Raw genomic sequence first — 17694 nt, 5'->3', positions numbered from 1 at the left:
TAGGATGTTGGTCTCTAGGTGGTGAAATTTGTTTGGAAAAGATTAGTGAAAGGGTAATACAAATTTCATTTGTCTCCATTTTGAGGACCAGACCTGATTTCAAAACAGGCTGTAAGGCACCAGCTTAAGGAATAGACTACACGTCCCAGAAACTAAGTTATAAGACACCAGCTTTAGGAACAGACCATAAAATCCAGAACAAGATCATAAAACCTTCTCCCAAAGAATAGCCTGGGGATAACCACAAAAATGGGGAAATGTCTCAGAATGGGCCATTTGTGCTGGTCAGCCCTATTTCATCACATGGTTGAACATTCAGGACATAGGAATGGAGACCACTGACCACCTATGATCCCCAGCATTCACCAATGAAGTTTTAGATTACCTAATCCTTCTAGAGTGTTCCCCGTTTCCTACAAGAAGGCCTGGGTGTCTTTGTCTGGGGTTGCTGTTTCAAAGAATGGTTGACCCCCGAATGCTGGTTGTTTCTGCAGAATAAATGCTCTTTGTTTTTGCATACTATCTGAGTCTGGGATCTTCCGTTAATGATTTTCAGACCCTTACATTAGGAGGTGTGGCCTTGTTGGGGGAGTTGTGGTCACTAGGGCTGGAGGCTGAGATTCTCAAAGCCTATACCAGTCCAAGTTTCCTCTTTCTCCCCCACACCATGCTTACTGATGAGAGCTCTCTAGTACCAGGCTTGACTACCTTGTTCCCAACCATGATGGTCATGGACTCAGCCTCTGAAACTATAAGCAAGCCCCACACACTCTTTTTTCTATAAGTTGCCTTAGAAATTGTAGAATAGAAGGTCCAAGCCCACTTCTGGGTTTGAAGACTTTCCAAAACCAACCAATCCCTGAGCCAAATGAAAATCCACCAGTCCCCCAAACCTCAGCAATCCCTGAGTACAAAAATCTCCCAATCCCTGAGCTCTAAACGCTACCAATCCCTGTGTTTGGCCTGAAATCTCACCAATTCCCACCAAAGAAATCTCCACCCGGGAACACTCTTCCTCCAACAAACCCTACATAAGCTTGTCTCCTGCTCAGTTCCCTGCTGCCTCTCACCTGAGCAGAGGCTGCCTACCTCAGTGTTTCTCCCAATAAATCTTGTGTGTGAGGTTTGTTGTGTGGTGTGACTTTGTGGTACTCCTTGACTCCCAACTGCCAGAATATCTTTCTCCTGGGAACTGTTAACACTTCCACTGGGGAAGCCTTCCCCCTCAGAACTGTAACACTTTTATTGGGGAAGTTTTTTGTTTTTTGTTTTTTTCTCCCTTAACACTGTTTTGTCACAGTGGCAAAGTACTTAACACAAAGTATAAGCTGATGATGGTGATATGTCATGAACTAAAGACAAGGGTTACTCCAGATCTGATTATCCAGTACTTTACATATGAAAGAAACAAGGAAAGAGGGAAGCTAGATGAGGCAGCTTGCCTTTTTTTCTTCTATCCACTGTCTTTAGCTTCCTGTTTGTCTAATCACTCATCCTTAAAACCTCCTTGGCTATCTACTTTGTACCAGGCTTTAATCGGAATGTCAGAAACACTGGGGTGAGTCAGACAGTCCTGAAGCTTCACTGTCCTAACTGTATGACACACATGTTCACAAGTATTTCAATTGATCTGTTTTGTTGTTTTGTTGTGTTGTGTTTTGTTTAAGAAGATAGCCACTGCTGGGTGCAAGAATGTGACCTGACAAATCCCAGGGGTCCAATAAGATGTCAGAACCAAGTGCTGTGGGGTTTTCAAAGAAGAGCCAGGGCTACTGAGAAAAAAAATATAGACCTTTGTATTTTGTGAAATTAACAAGAAAATTCAGGCTTGTTACAAAAGTTATAAAGATGAAAAAGACAACTTTGCCCTTGAAGCGTTCCTATCTTGGAGTGGGGGCAGGAAAAGCAGCATCAAGGGTTGGAATGACAGAAGACACACACTGAGGACAGCTGTCAAGCCTGGGGTAAAGAAAGCTTCCTGGAGATTTGGTGCCTGCCAGCTGAAATGCAAGCTAGAGGCTCCTGGGGCAAGTCAGCATCAGGGAAACGAGTCGGCAGGTGTTGAACCCAGTGTTCGAGAGAGATAGAGCTGGCCACACTTCAGGGGTTCTGTGGCTGATTATGTCCTGTCCCAGGGCCAGATGGAAAGAGGTAAAATGAGGTGAATGGGCAGACCAGCCAGTGAGTCATGGCAGTAGCCTTGAAGGATGTGTCATGATATTTTTTTTTTCCTGAAGACCACCCAGACATCTGGTAGAGATGATGGCACCCAAGCTGAGGAGAACACGATCTAAATGTCAAGCCCCCTGCCCTGAGTCATACTATGCTGTAGGTCAAGTTGGGCAGTCTATTCCTGTTGAAGACAGGCAGCCCTACATGCCCTTTCTCCTACCCTGCCACAAGCCTTCTTCCAGCAAGCTCTGCACTCCAGAATGCTACAGAACTCACAGATTTTCCTCAGCTGCTGTAAAGCCACACCGAGTGCTTCTGCAAGACCAAGAAAACAATGTTGAGTGCTTCTGCAAGACCAAGAAAGAGTCCAAGGTTTGACACTTGACACCTGGGCAGAAGACAGAAAACCAAGACCTAGAGCAGAAGAGGCTGGAGAAGCCAGTTCATGGTTCTCCTAGGTCTACTCATTACATCGTGCTACGTAAATATGTATGGATGAAAAACCTAAAAGAGAGATTTTTAGACACAATCTTATAGACCTTCTACCTCAGGCATGACTCTTCCTAATTCCAAAATTCTGAAATTATAGATTTTGGTGTCCCGATAAGCAGCGTAAGGGAAAGACTTACTGAATATCAATTCTGTAATATGCTACAACATAGAACCACACTCAGAAGCATCTCTTCTTTCCCAGTGTGGTGGTTTGATTCAAAATCACCTCAATAGGTTCATAGGGAGTGGCACTATTAGGAGGTGTGGCCTTGTTGGAGGAAGTACATCATCAAGGGATAGGCTTTGAGGTCTCAAATGCTCAAGCCAGGTCTAGTGTGCTATTCACTTCCCACTGCCTACTGATCTGGGTGTCAAGATCTCAGCTGTCTCTCCGAAGCATGTCTCCCTGCATGTTGCCGTGTTTCCTGCCATGACAACAATGGACTGAACTGTAAACAAGTTCTAGCTAAATACTTTACTTTCCTTCATAAGAGTTGCTCTAGTCATGGTGTCTCTTCATAGCAATAGCAACCTGTTTTTTCAAATGAGGAGGCTAAAAGCAAACATGTCTGAACTGAGATTTAAACCCATAGCCAAGCAGCAGCTTATGTCCATAAAATAGTGTGTATTCTTTGGAATGAAACTACACTGAGTTCACCAAAGACTTATTTTAGATCCACTCCTTGGCAGTTAAGAATATCTTGTATTAGTTATATTACACCGATTAGCCAACAATCCGAAGATTCAGAAGCTTAAAACCACAATCATTTTCTTAGCATGTCCACACTCAAGAATCAGTGTGGCTTGGTTTGTGCCTCTGATTCAGGTGTCTTGAGTGTAGTCAAGACATCAGAAGGACTGCAGCCTGATGGGAAGGCTCAGCCAAGGAGGGATGTGCTATCTAGTTCAGGCCCATGGTGGCAGGCCTCAGTCCCCCACCAAGTTTCCCCACAACACAATACCTGGCTTCCTTTGTGGTGGGATAAAAGCCAAAGGAGCAAGAGAGATGATGTGTGCCCAGAGCCACTGGCGTTTTCCAATCACAGGTGGGACAGCTTGTTTGTCCTACTGTGTTCTATTTGTGAAAAACAAGACAGCGAGTCCAGCCTACACTTCAGAGGAAGGGAGACAGAATGTGGCAATCCAGGGTCAGGGATTATCAGAGGCCAGTTTATAGGCTTCGAACTTCAGTTTAAAGAATATTTGATCCGGTTATCCAGGCTGCTCCTCAAGTGGCAATTCCTTCTTCATGTGTGGTTGTTTCCTCTGAATTGAAATATTCTCTCAGAGAGGGAGGAGAGAGGTTTGCTAAGACTTTTTTTTTTTTTTTAACTAAGACTGGGGAGCTAATAAAACTCAGAAGGCTCGGAAAGCTCATGAAAGTTACAAGATTCACAAGGCTCCTTCTCAAGCTTGTAAAAGCTAGGGCATGGAGACTCTTCTGATTGCTAGCTGTGCACAGAGCTCAACTTGCTATGCATACTGAGATGGGCCTTTTTAGTGATAAATTTGTGCGTCCCTTGCTTCTATCAGTAACACTAATGGATCACCAAAGTAGACTTGGGTGCAATTATTTTTCTGGTCTGCCATGGACACCCTATCTGGAATGAATGGATATTTGTTCACATTTCAAACTTGGGGACACACTACATCTATGCTATTCAGGGGGTGGAAGATTTGGGGAACTTCAATGTTTCTTGGGGGTGCTGTTATGCCCATTTCTTGATACCTAAGGCAAGTCACATTTGTGAAGGCCTGTGTAGAGAAACTATCTGGCACATGGGTATGTGTTTGGGGGAGTAGTTTCTCAAATTGTGGCCACTGACCCTTCCTCGCCTTGTTCTTAAGCTACTGTGAAGTCTTCCAGAAAGAAGAAATGAGTGTTGGCAACTGTATTAGGGTCCAGGTGGAAAAACCATCAGCTGGAGAGTCTTGGGTGTATTTTTTTCAGGTTTATTGTAAGTGTATGAGTATTTTGCCTGCATGGATGTATATGCGCCGTGTACATGCCTGGTGCTGATGGAAGTCAGAGGAAGGCAACTGATCCCCTGGAACTGATATTCTGGATAGCTGCGAACCACCATGTGACGGCTGGGAACTGAACTCTGGTCCTCTGCAAGAGCAGCAAGTACTTTGTTTGTTTGTTTGTTTTTTGTTTGTTTGTTTGAGACAGGGTTTCTCTGTGTAGCCCTGGCTGTCCTGGAACTCACTCTGTAGAGTAGGCTGGCCTCGAACTCAGAGATCTGACTGCTTCTGCCTCCTGAGTGCTGGGGTTAAAGGCAGGCACCACCATGCCCAGCTGAACAGAAAGTGCTCTGAGTCATCTCTCCAGTCCTTGGAAAGTCTTAAGTTCCCCTTTGCTCTGAGTTTTCCTCGATTCTCATTTCATGCTGTCCAGCTCTGTCAGCGCCACAGCCACGGTCTCAGCACAGACTCCAGAGATGTCCTGGGGAAGGAGGGGACTTCAGTGGAACAAGGAAATGTGTACATGGGTCACGTTCCTTCAGCAGCAATTCTGTGCAGTCCCAAGGGCAGAGACACACAGGTACAGAGGGACAGACATACAGACACAGATGAAGGAGCACAAATAAAATCATGAACGCTCATGACACTTGCTCAGGATACCCCTTTCCACACCACGGAGCTGTCCTAATTGGCAAAGTGTTGTTTACAGCTTCCAAGCTGGTTTGTGCTATTATTCATCCATCTATCCACTCTGCCTCTGGATTATCTTTTTGGACAGCAAATCTGTGAAGGTCAAGAGGCCTGCCAAACTGATCTTGGGGAAAAGCCAAGCCCTTTGGATGCTCTCCAAGACCCTAAGTACCCACTCCCGTTTCATCACCTCCTGTTTTTGGCTCCAGTTATACCACAGGCTGTTACAGGTACCCTACCATGAGACTCTGATGTCTATGCATCTAGCAACTCATTTAGGCAGACACTTCCACAAGGAAACATTCTCAAATTGCCCTCCCCAGTCTGGAAGAAGAACTCCCGAGCCTGGGTCCACATATTTTCCTCACAGGGTTGAATTGCAGGTACTTGTCTTCTGTGTACATGAAAAAAAATGGACACTTTCTGAGACGTAAGGTCAGTTAAGACTATGGAATGGACCTAATGTCAACGCTGGCATCGCAAGAAGGATGCCCTGGCCTGGAAGGAAGCCAGCTTGGAGAGGTACAGAGCATCCCTCGCTCTGGCCACACCCTCTTATCTCTACATTCTGGTTAATGAGGGAGCCGCCCACCATCAGCGCCTGTAGCCCTCTGATCAATAATCTTCCTCTCGGGCCTCAGGTGGGCGGGGAAAAGCACCAGGGAGCAGGTGCCGCGTGAAATTGGATTTAGAAAGATGAGTTGGAGTCTGGCCTCAGAAATAAAGTGTGGACATGTGTGTGCCTAAGGCAAGGGGGTATATTAAAGCATTCTCTTTCCCAGTCGCTGTTTCCCCGCTGTTTCCCGCTGGTCTTGAATACAGGCACCAAAGCTATCTGGCGACCGTGGAGTCTCCTCTCTTCATCCCCGCCCCCAGGGACACCCACCGTGGCTCTCTAGCCACGCTTGAATGAATGGGGGAGGACCCGTGCGCATGAATGAGCGCGTGTGTGAGCGAGTGTCTAGGCCAGCCAGCCGGCAGATGAGTGAATGGCGTCCGCGCCACTTCGGCCCAGGGGCGCGGGCGCGGGTTCCACTTCCCTTTCCCGCCAGCTGGTGGCCTCCAGAAGGTGGCAGAGCCGGCAGCGGCCCGAGCTGGGACGGCCGGGGCGCGGGATGGTGGGGGAAGGGGCGTTCCCGGCGGCCGCGCCTTCCGCGGCTATTGGATTAGTGGCCTTCAGGGATGAGCTCAGCCGGATCGGCTTTCAGCTGCAGCCTCCGGGCCGGCCGGGAAGGCGGGGAGCGAGCGGCCGTGGAGGAGGAGGGGGAGGCGGCGGCTGCAGCATCCAGAGCTGGCCCTGGCGGTCGGCGCGCCCGGAGCACAAAGGCGCCCAGCCCCTGGGGAAGGCAATGAGCGCACAGCAGCCCGGGTCCTGGCCACCGCTGCAGCCCTCGCGGCGTGTGCTCTGTGCTCTGGGGGAAGAAACCGGGTGCTCCGAGGACGGGCGGCCGAGGCGCGGCCCGTGTGCCCTGAGCGCGGGACTCATCGCTCTCCAGGTCAGGCACTAAGCATTAGGGCCACGGGGGCAAGGGCTTCCGCGTCCCGCTGAGATCAGCAGGCACTTCACCACTCGGGACCGGACCTCCGCGGCCTCTCGCCTCTCCTGAGCATCAACTTCTCCAAGAACGTCCGTAACTCCAGGGCACCCTGCAGAGAGAGAGGGCGCTGCCGCCGGGTACAAGCCGAGGACGCGCCGCTGGCGGAGAAGCAGCAACCAGCATCCGCGGGGTCGCTCGGGCGCCCCTGAGTGGGCGGCAGTGGCAGCAGACCTCTCTCCCGGGAGTCCCGGACCTGCCAGCGCTGGGGATTCCTCCCAGGCAGGCGCTCGTCCTCTCTTTTATGGTAAGTGTTCTCCAGCTCCTGCTTAAGGGGTGATCGCCCGCCAGTACCGGTCATACCCGGTGCTCTTGGGGACTCTGGTCCCGGTCCGTGGGAATATCTCTGCGAACTGTGGCAATCCGAGCTGCTTGGTTTGCGCCCAGCCTCGGGCGTTGTGTTGAGGCCAGCTTCTGGCACTGTAGGTTTGAAACCGCTGCTCTCGGTGTAGTGGAGACAACACACAAAAAAAATTGAACCCAGACTCGCGACTATATTCCGGTCGTACATCCGTCACTCTCTGGGGTGACCTTGGGCCAGGCGCCACAACCCCGGTTTTCTCATCCGTAAGATGGGGATGATAATTGTACCCTTTTTTACTAGAGTGTTGGAGGAACTGCTGGGGTGGTGCGACTGGCATTCAGAAAGCACTTAGACACTAACTAGCGTTATTAGCCTTGTGAATCCAAGCACATCATCCAATTTCCCAAAGCTGCCTCATCTGTGTGGCGAGGACTAATTTCTGGGGGTCTGCTCGTCTGTGGCTTTTGGAGCTCTGGGGGTAAAGCGCCTAGCACTCAGCAGGCGCTGGTGGTGATTGTTATGGTTCATCTCCGACGCTGGGGCAGGGAAAGACTGATTGCCCGGTCCGGGAGCTGCTCGCGGACGGTCCCCAGCCTGGCTGCGAGACAAACTTGGAGAGAATAGATGGCTCGGGGCTCTGGGAAGCAGGGAGGAAGCCAAAGCCCGGAGTGCGGCAAATAAGAACACTCCTGTTGAGCCAGGAAAAACAAGGGACCCCAATCCCCTGGCTGGAGAGGCCCAGGAAGTGTGATTCCCACCGCCCCGAGGCCAAGCGAGGGCTGCTGAGTCAAGAAGAGAGAAGAGGGCACATTGTGTGGCTCTCTTTAGAACTTTCAGTTCTGCAGTCCCGGGCTTGGATTCGAATTCTGCTTTCAGCATCATCCCACGGTGTGACCTTGGGCGGTTCTTCGGTCCACTGCTCTTCTGTGCTTCCCCTCCGCCTTCTCCCCTCCCCCTTTCTTCCCCTTCTCCTTGATCCTCTCCACCCCACCACCACTCCAGGATTTGGGGCTCCTCTCCCTCCCCCTACTCCAGGATTTGGGTGTAAACGCCTCTTATCTTACCCTTCCATTCATCTGCCCCAACAGTTGTTGAGCTAGTCATCTAGATCTAGAAGAGATGGCTCAGATAAGGGGAGAAAGTTCACTCTTCCAGCTTGTCCTGTGGAAAGCGACCGACCAACCCATACAATAAATTGGTTTGGTGCTGGTGATAAACCCTCTTTGCAGAGGGTTTAAACCACAAAATGTCAAAAGTGTGGTATAAACATCCTTTACAGGGAGCCGAAGTTTTTGAGATACACACCCTGCATCCATGTTTCAGATTTCCACAGCAAGGCCGGTAAAAAGAATTTAAAGCCACTTTTGGCAAGCTGCAAACAAAATTAGACTCACCAGCCATGCCACGCAAATATCTCTTCAGTTTTCATTTCTCTTCCATTTTAAAGAATGATGCATTCAGTGACATAGAAATAAAATCTGCAAGGAAAAAACTTGCCAGAAGCAGTCAAAAGGCACAGCAGACCCAGGAAAGAAGCTACTTACTGCAGTGGCTTCAATAGCTTTCAGTTCGGAACAGATTTGGGGTGTGTGTGCGCTGGGAGTAGAACCCAGGGCTTTGTGCATGCTAGACAAACGCTCCACTCCTGAGCTCCAGCCTCCGTCTAAGATGTGTAAAGAATCAGACAAGGAAGAGCCCAGAAGGACAAAGACTATAGACAATTCACACAGAGTGAAACAGAAATAACAGGAAAACCTATGTGCCTTACCTCACTCAATAAGAAAAAACGTGTGCTAAAGCCGTAAGATTCCATTTTTCAGACATCAGATCAGCAAATAGTAATAACCACTCACTAGCAAGAAGCATTTATCCTCAAAAACGTAAATAGACCAAATTCCTTTCTAGCTGGAACTCCCTCAAGACTGCCAGGAGTAAAGGCTGGGTATGCCCTCTAGGCCTGGCTACCACTCACACTACCTCTTTTCTGTCACTTTTCCCTTCCCCACCCCTGAAACCCTGGCCTTAGATCTTGGGTTTGCTCCAGCACTCCAAGGCTTGTTCCTTTCCTGGCTCCCACTCCTACCCCCAGTTGGTCACAGGATCGGAACCTTGTCATCCTTCATGGAAGCATGTCCCAGGAGGTGGCTAAGGCTCAGGCCTGAGGCAAGGTCTTTACCCTTTGAGAGAAAGGCCCAGTGCAATACACCATGCTCCAGTTTGTTAATTTTTTTCTAAGCCGGCTGGCTCACTGCCACACATCAGTGCTCCTGAAAGGGCCCTCCTCTGTTGGCCCAGTAACAAAAGACCTCTAGGAGCTCCCTAGATAGAATAAGAAACTGGATGTGGAAAATCAGAAGGTTAGAGGGACCTAGCTAGGTCCATTAGAAGTCTTTCCTGGTAATCATTTTAAAAAAAAAAAGTACTTAATGTCTGCACTTAACTTGTGTGAACATGATCACTCATACTTGGCAAAAAGATCAATAATAAAAAATTAAAAATCTAGCAGCACATTTAAATAAAACATGGTCCCTACATGAGGGGACCGGCTTTCTTTCCTGCTGCTGCTCAGATACAGGCATCTGTTCTGAAGTTGCAGAAAGCACCAGTTTGGCCCATCCTTTGGAAAGGACCCCAGCTGAGCTGTCATAAACTTTGTCGAGTGTTGATTGCATGGGATTCTTGCTTCCCACACTGAGTTTGGAACTTAATCCACGTTTCAAACGTATACTTCAATTGTGGGGAAAAAAAATTACTTGATGGTAAAAGCACAAATTATTCTGTCCAACGAGCATTTTTTTTTTTTTTTTGGAGATGGCTCTTACCTTGCAGCCTATGCTGGACTAGAATTTACAATGTTGCCCAGGCTGGCCCCAAACTCTTAACCTTCCAGACCCTCCTCCTAAGTGTCAGGATTGCAGTACCTGGCTCTGGCAAGTACCTTGCTGCAGACGGGTAGTGTGTGCAGGACTGGTTTAGAAGACAGTGGCAATCAGCGGGGCACACTGGCTAGCCTTCTAGGAATAGCAGGGGATGCAGGAGATGTCAGTGGGACTAGACTTTTAGGATGACATCATGGGGCAGAGATGGAGGGAGGATGCATGCGTAGTGGGCACAGAGTAGTGAGAGAATGTCAGTGGGCAGTGAAGATGAGCAGGTCCCAGAAGCTTGGGATAGGTAGGCGGTGAGCTGACATCACTGGTTGGAGAAAGACTACAAGGAGAGGTTGACTGTGACACCCTTGGTTGTCAGCTCAAAGGGTGCTCGTTTGAGTGAGCAGGTGACGGGCAGCTTGACTGGATTTAGCCTTTTGGGGGCAAGGTGGGTGGGTTAGAGAATCCCAGGCCCTCACCAGGAGACTGCATTAGGACAGTGGTTCTCAGGCTTTCAAGATGCTGCTTTAGAAACTTTAATACAGTTCCTCATGTTATGGTAACTTCCAACTGTAACTGTCATTTTGCTACTGTGATGTATCATAATGTAAATATCTAATATGCAGGATTCCTTATATGAGATCCCTGTGAAAGGGTCACTAGAACCCCACCACCACCAAAGAGGTCAGGACCCACAGGTTGAGAACCACCGTGCTAAGGTGTAAACTGAGAGGAAGTAGAAGTTACTGAGCAGGAGCCAGAGATAGGGAGGAATCTGGGTGATGCGGGGTGGAAGCGGCTGAGCTCAGTCCAGGACGCATGATTCTCAAGTTCTAGTGGACCCTAGATGTGCTGCAGCTTTGAGAAGGTTGACAAGTGCCCAGTGAAAAGCTTAGGATGGAAAGAAAACACTACAAAGGCATTTAAGGAGCATCTAGAGTGGCCAGAGGCTAGGTGAGGGAGAGCAGGCCAGGCTGGAGACATCCTCAGAGGACTGGAAGGGCAAGTTTTAAGAAAGGATACACAAAGAGGAAGAGGCGGAGCTCAAGATATTGCCTTGTGGTGGTGTACTAATGATGGCGGCAAGAAAGTTGGTGTAGACACTCTCTTTCCCAAGCACAGAGCAGCACGAGCAGCCTCTATCTGGGTTGTGATCCGGTGAACTGTGTTTATGGTGAACTGCAATCTCTGCCCTTTCCAGAAATGAGTGATCTTGGTTGGCCCAGTTCGCTAGCCCATAAAGACATCCCACCTGTGAGGCCCCTCCCCCTCGCATGCGAGGCCCCTCCCCCTGCCTGCGTCTTCCTTTCTCCACCCTCTTTCCAAGTCTAATATTCAACACACACCCAGAAAGATGCCTCAAGTTTACCAGAGGTATTCATTTATCCCCATTGCAATTGTCTGAATTACCCACAATGCTTGAATGGTCCTGCTTTTCTTTCAGAAAAACTGTTTTCAAACAAGACATCACGTCCAGTGAGTTACGCTCATCTTGCGAGATAAAAGACAGGTTGGCTATGCAGACTAGTGGGTTCTTTTAATAGACATTTTCTTAGCGGGTCCCTCTGGCAGTACCCTCCTTAGATTGTGTTGCCATGCTTTGTCTCAGCTTGAACCAATGCTGAGGACAGTTGTCCTACAAGGAGGCGAGCCGCAGGCGCCTGGGGCAGCCACACCATTGACCAGGACTGCTCACTGCCTCACTGGATCTGTCCGATGTCTCTTTCAAACGACCTTGGAGAGCATGCCAGCCTGGTTACCACCCAGCAAGCCTCCTCCCTCTCAGCTCCTGCTCTTGCTGGCTGACAGCTGAGCTTTTATCCCAGGAGCCTTGGACTCTGTGTGGGAGGAGGATTCCCATGGAAACCCCAGGAGGAGGCAAGGCTGGGGAAGCCTCATTGATTGAGCTCTAGGAAGATGGGACCGGCAGGAGGCAGGAGTCCGGGCCCCACCTGGGCTGGACAGATGGCTGCTTTTATGAGTGCTGGGAGAGAAAGGCCGACCTAGCCAGTTGTAGCATGAGCTCCCTCCCTGTGTGCATTATGGGAAAATCTAATGGACATCTGTGAGTAAAGCCCTGGGGGGGTTCCATAGTTTATTCACTGTTGGTAGGTTCATTCTGAGTGATCATCTTTTAATAAAATATACATCCAATTTAGTGTTTGCAGCAAGAAAAGCTTACAAACAGTCCACCGGCTTTCAGACCAGGCAGGTTTCATTAGCCCTGGGGTAGCTATCTGGAAGAGCCAGAAATAGCATGGTAGTTTACTCATGAATTCACACTGCAGTTCCTAAGACATTCACCCACCATTCTGTCTATGCCAGACCCTGTGGATGAGGTCCTGGGAACTCAACCAGGGAAGCTTAGCTCTGGTTCTGGATGAGTTCCAGTCCGGCTCTTCATGCTAGGTGCTGTGGGGAGGACAAGCACAGGCCTCTGAGAGTTGGGAGCCAGGCAGGGGAGGTGTTTGATGGTCAAGCTGAGTGGAATTACACAGATAACACATGTGGGAAGGTGTGCAGGGTGGGGGGCTGGGAGCAGGGACAGTGGCAGCCCATGGGAGAGACAGAGAAGGGCTTCACTGAGGGTAGTGGGCTGGGGAAGCTATGTTGAGCATCCTGGGAGGGTTCAAGTTTAACTTAAACGTGAACCTGGCACATACCTTTGATCCCAGCACTTGGAAGGCAGAGGCAAGCAGATCTCCGATTTCCAGGAGAGCCAGGGCTACAGCAAAAAAACAAAACAAAACAAAACAAAACAAAACAAACCCTGTTTTGAAAAACCAAAATCCATAACAAACAAACAAACAAACAAACAAACAAAATCCCAAACAAACAAATCCTTAGGTGAGTACAAGCATGTTCTGGCCAGGTTTGTATTCTTATAAAAGTACCTTACAAGCTCCTAAAGGAAGGTCACCAATGTCAAACCCCTTGCTGTTTGCAGTCCTTGTCATCATTCACAGCTATCATCAGTTCTGACCCCTCTGTGGTGCACTTCCCTAGAGGGGAGTAATTGGATTTCATTCTTTTCCTGTTGCTGTGCATCCCCAGGGGGGCATCATTACCACTATTTTAAAAAAAAGGTATGAAACTTGCCCCGGTCCTTAACCCCAGCAAGGCTAAACCCTGAGGCCACACTGAAAGGAAAGCAAGTCACTCAGCCTCACCAAATGCCTACAGTCATCAGGCCGGTGGCAGACAGACCCCTTCCTCTGCTGAGCCTAGCCAGCAAGCCAGACCTCTGAGACTGTTTGACTGCGGACAGTGTGTTAAGTGCAAAGAGAGCACTGCGGCTTTTTAAACTGTGGCAAGACTGCTTCATGCTGCCACTTTGCCCTGCTGAGTCGTCCCTCCCGGGAAGGACCATCAACAATCTGAGTTTCCGGTTTTTTTCTGTTCTGTCATGACTGAAGCCTCAGAATGAAGCGGATGCTCCAGGATAATGTCATTCAGCATTGCCATCAGAGCATGGCATAAACATTCGGTTTGGTTTGGGAAGTGGATTTGGAGCTCTCTGGGCTTCAGTGTGACGTGGCCTATTGGGTTTATTCCCATCTGGAAGTTAGATTCTATTGTGCATCCTTGTGTGCCTGGCCGAGTGCCACATGCTGCAGCAGAAACCAGAGAAGAAATGTGGTAGTTAGAGGGAGGGGTAGGGACTAAGGCTGGTAGTGTCATTGCTGTGTCCTTAGCTATCTCTCACCTACATATTGCTGTGCATGCACTGGGCATTTCCTAAGCGTTTGTTGAATGAATAAATGAAGTACAGGAGGTGCAGAGCAGACTGTGTGGAAGAGACCAGCAGGTTACAGTCAATGGCCAGCGGCTGAGAGAGTATGGTATGCAGTGTGTCTGTGTCCTCCCTGCCTCACAAAGTCTTGGTTTTTTCCTTGCTCCATTCTCTGAAAGGGCCTGAGTTTCTCTCTCTGAGCTGGGTGCCTCCTTTCAACAGCCTATCTGTGTGCTTGCCTTGTGTGTAGTCCCTCTGGGCATTCCCCAAGACAGGAAGTGGTACTCCCTGGGGGACACAGAAGTGTAGAGTTTTTGTTTCTGGGTAGGTGGCCTCAGCCAAGAGCTGGTGACCAGGTCCAGAAAGATGTCCCTCTTGACTACTTTGGGGTGTTGTACTGAAGTTGGGAGTAGGCCTCTAGAGCCTCAGGGGACCAGGGCAGGTTTCCTGAAGGAGGTAGAAGTCACCAGCCAGGAACCCTGCCTCCAAACACCTCCACACAGTGAGCTCTGGGCATTCAGGTGCAGATTATCACTTCATAGCAGAATGCTACCATAATGACAGAAGACACACACACACCTCAAAGGGATGTCCTTCCCTGGATGCCTGATGAGGCTGCTACTGATAACCACTCCACCCACTGTGAAGGCAGGAAAGGCTAGCTGGGAGTCAACGGCACCTTAGTGCTGAGTCTCAGGTGTTAAGTCCTCCCCCAGGGCCCAGCAGACCAACCTAGATCCCCTGGCTTGTGTCCTGTAATACCGATGCTGGTTTTCTTCAATGGCTCAGCACTACTTCACATACAGACCTGGCACTGGGGAGCAGTGAAGGGACAGTCTATTTATATGCCCACCTTGTCATATGCTGAACATCCCAAACCCTTCAGGAGCCCTGCCTGCCTCTTACGGGGATAAAGGCTTGGTGGGAGACTGCTGGGATGCCCCAGCATGGGACAATCAAGAGCTGGTCAGAAGCTGCCCCAGGGAATCCCCAAACTACCGCACCTGCAAAGTTGTCCTGCTGTGAAAATGGATAAGTAGGTGTGGGGGAGGGGAGTCACGCAGAGTGGTGACAGTGCCCTGGAGGAAGATGTTCAGAGTCCAGGATTGCTCACCCAGCTACTCCAGGTCTGCTTCTTAACTAGTTACGTGACTTTGGATCTCTGAAGCTGTGTCCTTTGAATGAAAGAGCATGTGGTCTGCCTTGCAGTACCTGTGGGAAAGCTGGCAGGCAGACTGGCATCTCTAACATCCTGGGTTTGGTTGTTTTTTTTTTTTTTTTTTTCCTGCATTCATAGGCTTTACCTTCATGGCTTCATTTAGTGGCTTCTCAGGGCCTCATGGTGGGAACTCTGATCCTTCTACACATTGCCTAGTTTCAGTGGCCCTCTGGGGTCGTGCAACAAGCTTCTGTGACCCACTTAATCTACCAGGTTGAGATATAGCCTGGCAGCCTTGGACACAGCAGCTCTAGTAGCCTCTGTCTGCTACGGTGGCTGGGTCTGGAATGGCTTTCCTAGTGCTGATATTTGAAGTTAGTGATGGAGAAGCAGAGAGATCAGAAGCGGATGAGCCTTTGAGTTTAGGACAGGACCAGCTCTGCCATCCTTTAGCTTTGACTGGACACCACCATCACCACTTCTGTTTCCTAGATACCATGATAGGAGCCAAAGGTATCTTCCAATGAATTGTAAAAGTGCCAGGTTGCAGTTCTTGCCTGCCAGCTTACACCCTTGGGCAGTCTATATAGACTCACGGGTGTGTCCTAGATCCATGTTGGGTTTAGCAGTTGCTTCCCATATTCAGGCGCTGTGCTTCACACACAAAAATCTGTGTATTTTTTCCAGCATGGTTCCAACATGGTTTCAACATGGTTGAGGCTTAAGGGCTCAATCAATAGGAAGAGCAAGAGGACAAAACCCAGGTTGTCTTCTAAAACTGTACTGGGACAACTTTTGCTACTTTGGGGACCCAGCTTTTATCCCATCCTTCCTCCTTGAACACTTCCTTCCACAATCATAGCAGCATAACACACAGGTCACTCTGCTCCTTGTTAGATTTTGTCAGCCTCTTGAGTCTTCCATTATCAATACATTCTCTTCCTCCTAGTTTTCTGTAAAATGTATATTAGGTAGTTTTTTTTTCAGTGCTCTGACAGAATAATTGACAAGAAGAAACTTGAGGAAAAGTTTAGGCGAGATTATAGTTCAAGAGGACATAGTGTATCCTGGTGGGAAAAAGGCTGCAGGAATGGAAAAGGGCCAGTTACTTTGTCTCAGCAGGCAAGAAGCAGAGACAACAGAGAGAAATATCAAGGAAAGAACAAGAAAAACATCAGAGCCTGGATCTCCATATCCAGCACCTGGGACTCTAGATGAAATCATCTGGGCTCCAAAGAGCTTAGGTAGCCCAGCCTTCCAAGATCTATTCTATACATAAAGCTTTCCTCAGTACATGTCCCATAGTTTTGACATCTCTAGCCTCCTGGTCCCGCCATTGCAGCATAGATTTTTTTTTTGTTCCCTCAAAGCTTCATAGCAGTGGCCTCTCAGGGCTTTTGTGTGGGAACTCTGACTTTGCCATGCATTGCCTGTTTTCAGTGACTTTCCAGAGCCATGGAGGAAGCCTCTATCATCTTTAATGCCTATAAAACTAGTACCTTATAAATAAAATAATACTTCCAACTTGAGATATAGCCTGTTTACCTTGGTCACAGCTGTAGTGGCCTCTGTAATATTTTGTTGCTAGTTCTGAAATTTCTTTTCTAGGAACTTGCTTTGGATCAGGGAATTACTTTACATGCTTTCTTGGTTCCGGTTCTCTCCTTTCCATTAAAGTTGGAGTGTTTGATGAGTGGTATCTCATCTGCATGGATCTTTCCTAGTGTCCGAGTATAGAGCAGGAGACTTCTCTCTCATGGGGAGTCATAAACAATTAGAGACTCTCCTTCTGTATCTGCCTGGTCTGCAACTTTAAACTTATTCATTGTCTTAGTTTCTTTTCTATTGCACTGACCAAATACCATGACCAAAGCAACTTATAAAAGAAAGTATTTAATTTAGGGGCTCATCATTCCAGGTTAGAGTCCATGCTAATTATGTCAGGGAGCATAGCAACAAGTAGGCAAGCATGGCACTGGAGCCATAGATGAAAGCTTACCTCTGACCCATAAGCAGCAGGCAGAGGGTGGGGGAGACTGGGAATGGCATGGGCTTTTGAAACCTCAAAGCCCTCCCCGAATGACACGCCCCCTCCAACAAGGCCACACCTCCTAATCCTTCCTAAACAATTCCACCAGCTGGGAGCAAAGCATTCCAATATATGGGCCTATAGAAGCCATTCTGATTCAAACCAACATACTCATTCACTTTCTGGCCAAATTACACATTTTAAAAGAATCTTTCTGCCCCATTGTTGCTAATTTTCACTGCAGACCTGGGTAAGACTGGTTGGTAGTGATGGTTCCACAACCCAGCTGTTACCTTTCCTCAGCATTTCCTCTGTTAAACACCTTAGATTGTTACATTTCAATTCAGCCTCACTCAAGTTCTCAGGACAGGGGCAGGGCGAAGCCATATTCTTTGCTAGAATAGCACACTTGTGGCCTCTAACCCAGTCTTACAGGGTTCTGCCCTGAAACCGTGTGAACAGAGACATCCATTGCCCACATTTCTCTCAGGATTCTGGTCTTCCAGACTCCCACCAGAGTTAAGTTCTTTGTTAAGGTTTTGTAATCCAGTGTTGTTGGCATACTGTTTGGGCTACTTTATTGGTTTGTATTATCATCCAACCCTTATTCCACCCCAATCCCTTCCAACCCCCCAACACTAGGTAGGAAAGAAAGATTACAAGGAAAGGGGGGCATAGATCTTTT

At 48.6% G+C, this 17694-nt stretch overlaps 1 protein-coding gene across 1 annotated transcript in view; it reads left to right on the top strand.

Annotated features, from left to right (window-relative positions):
* Positions 1-6547: 6547 nt before the first annotated feature.
* Spsb4 (splA/ryanodine receptor domain and SOCS box containing 4) overlaps positions 6548-17694 on the top strand; it is a 72076-nt gene continuing 60929 nt past the window's right edge. Inside the window, exon 1 of the mRNA XM_034484552.2 lies at positions 6548-7161. The gene's annotated coding sequence lies outside the window, so the exon portion shown is untranslated. The remainder of the gene's footprint in view (positions 7162-17694) is intronic.

Source organism: Arvicanthis niloticus, chromosome 21 (assembly GCF_011762505.2).
Source record: "Arvicanthis niloticus isolate mArvNil1 chromosome 21, mArvNil1.pat.X, whole genome shotgun sequence".
Taxonomy (NCBI): Eukaryota; Metazoa; Chordata; class Mammalia; order Rodentia; family Muridae; genus Arvicanthis; species Arvicanthis niloticus.
This window is presented reverse-complemented; position numbering and strand designations above follow the sequence as displayed.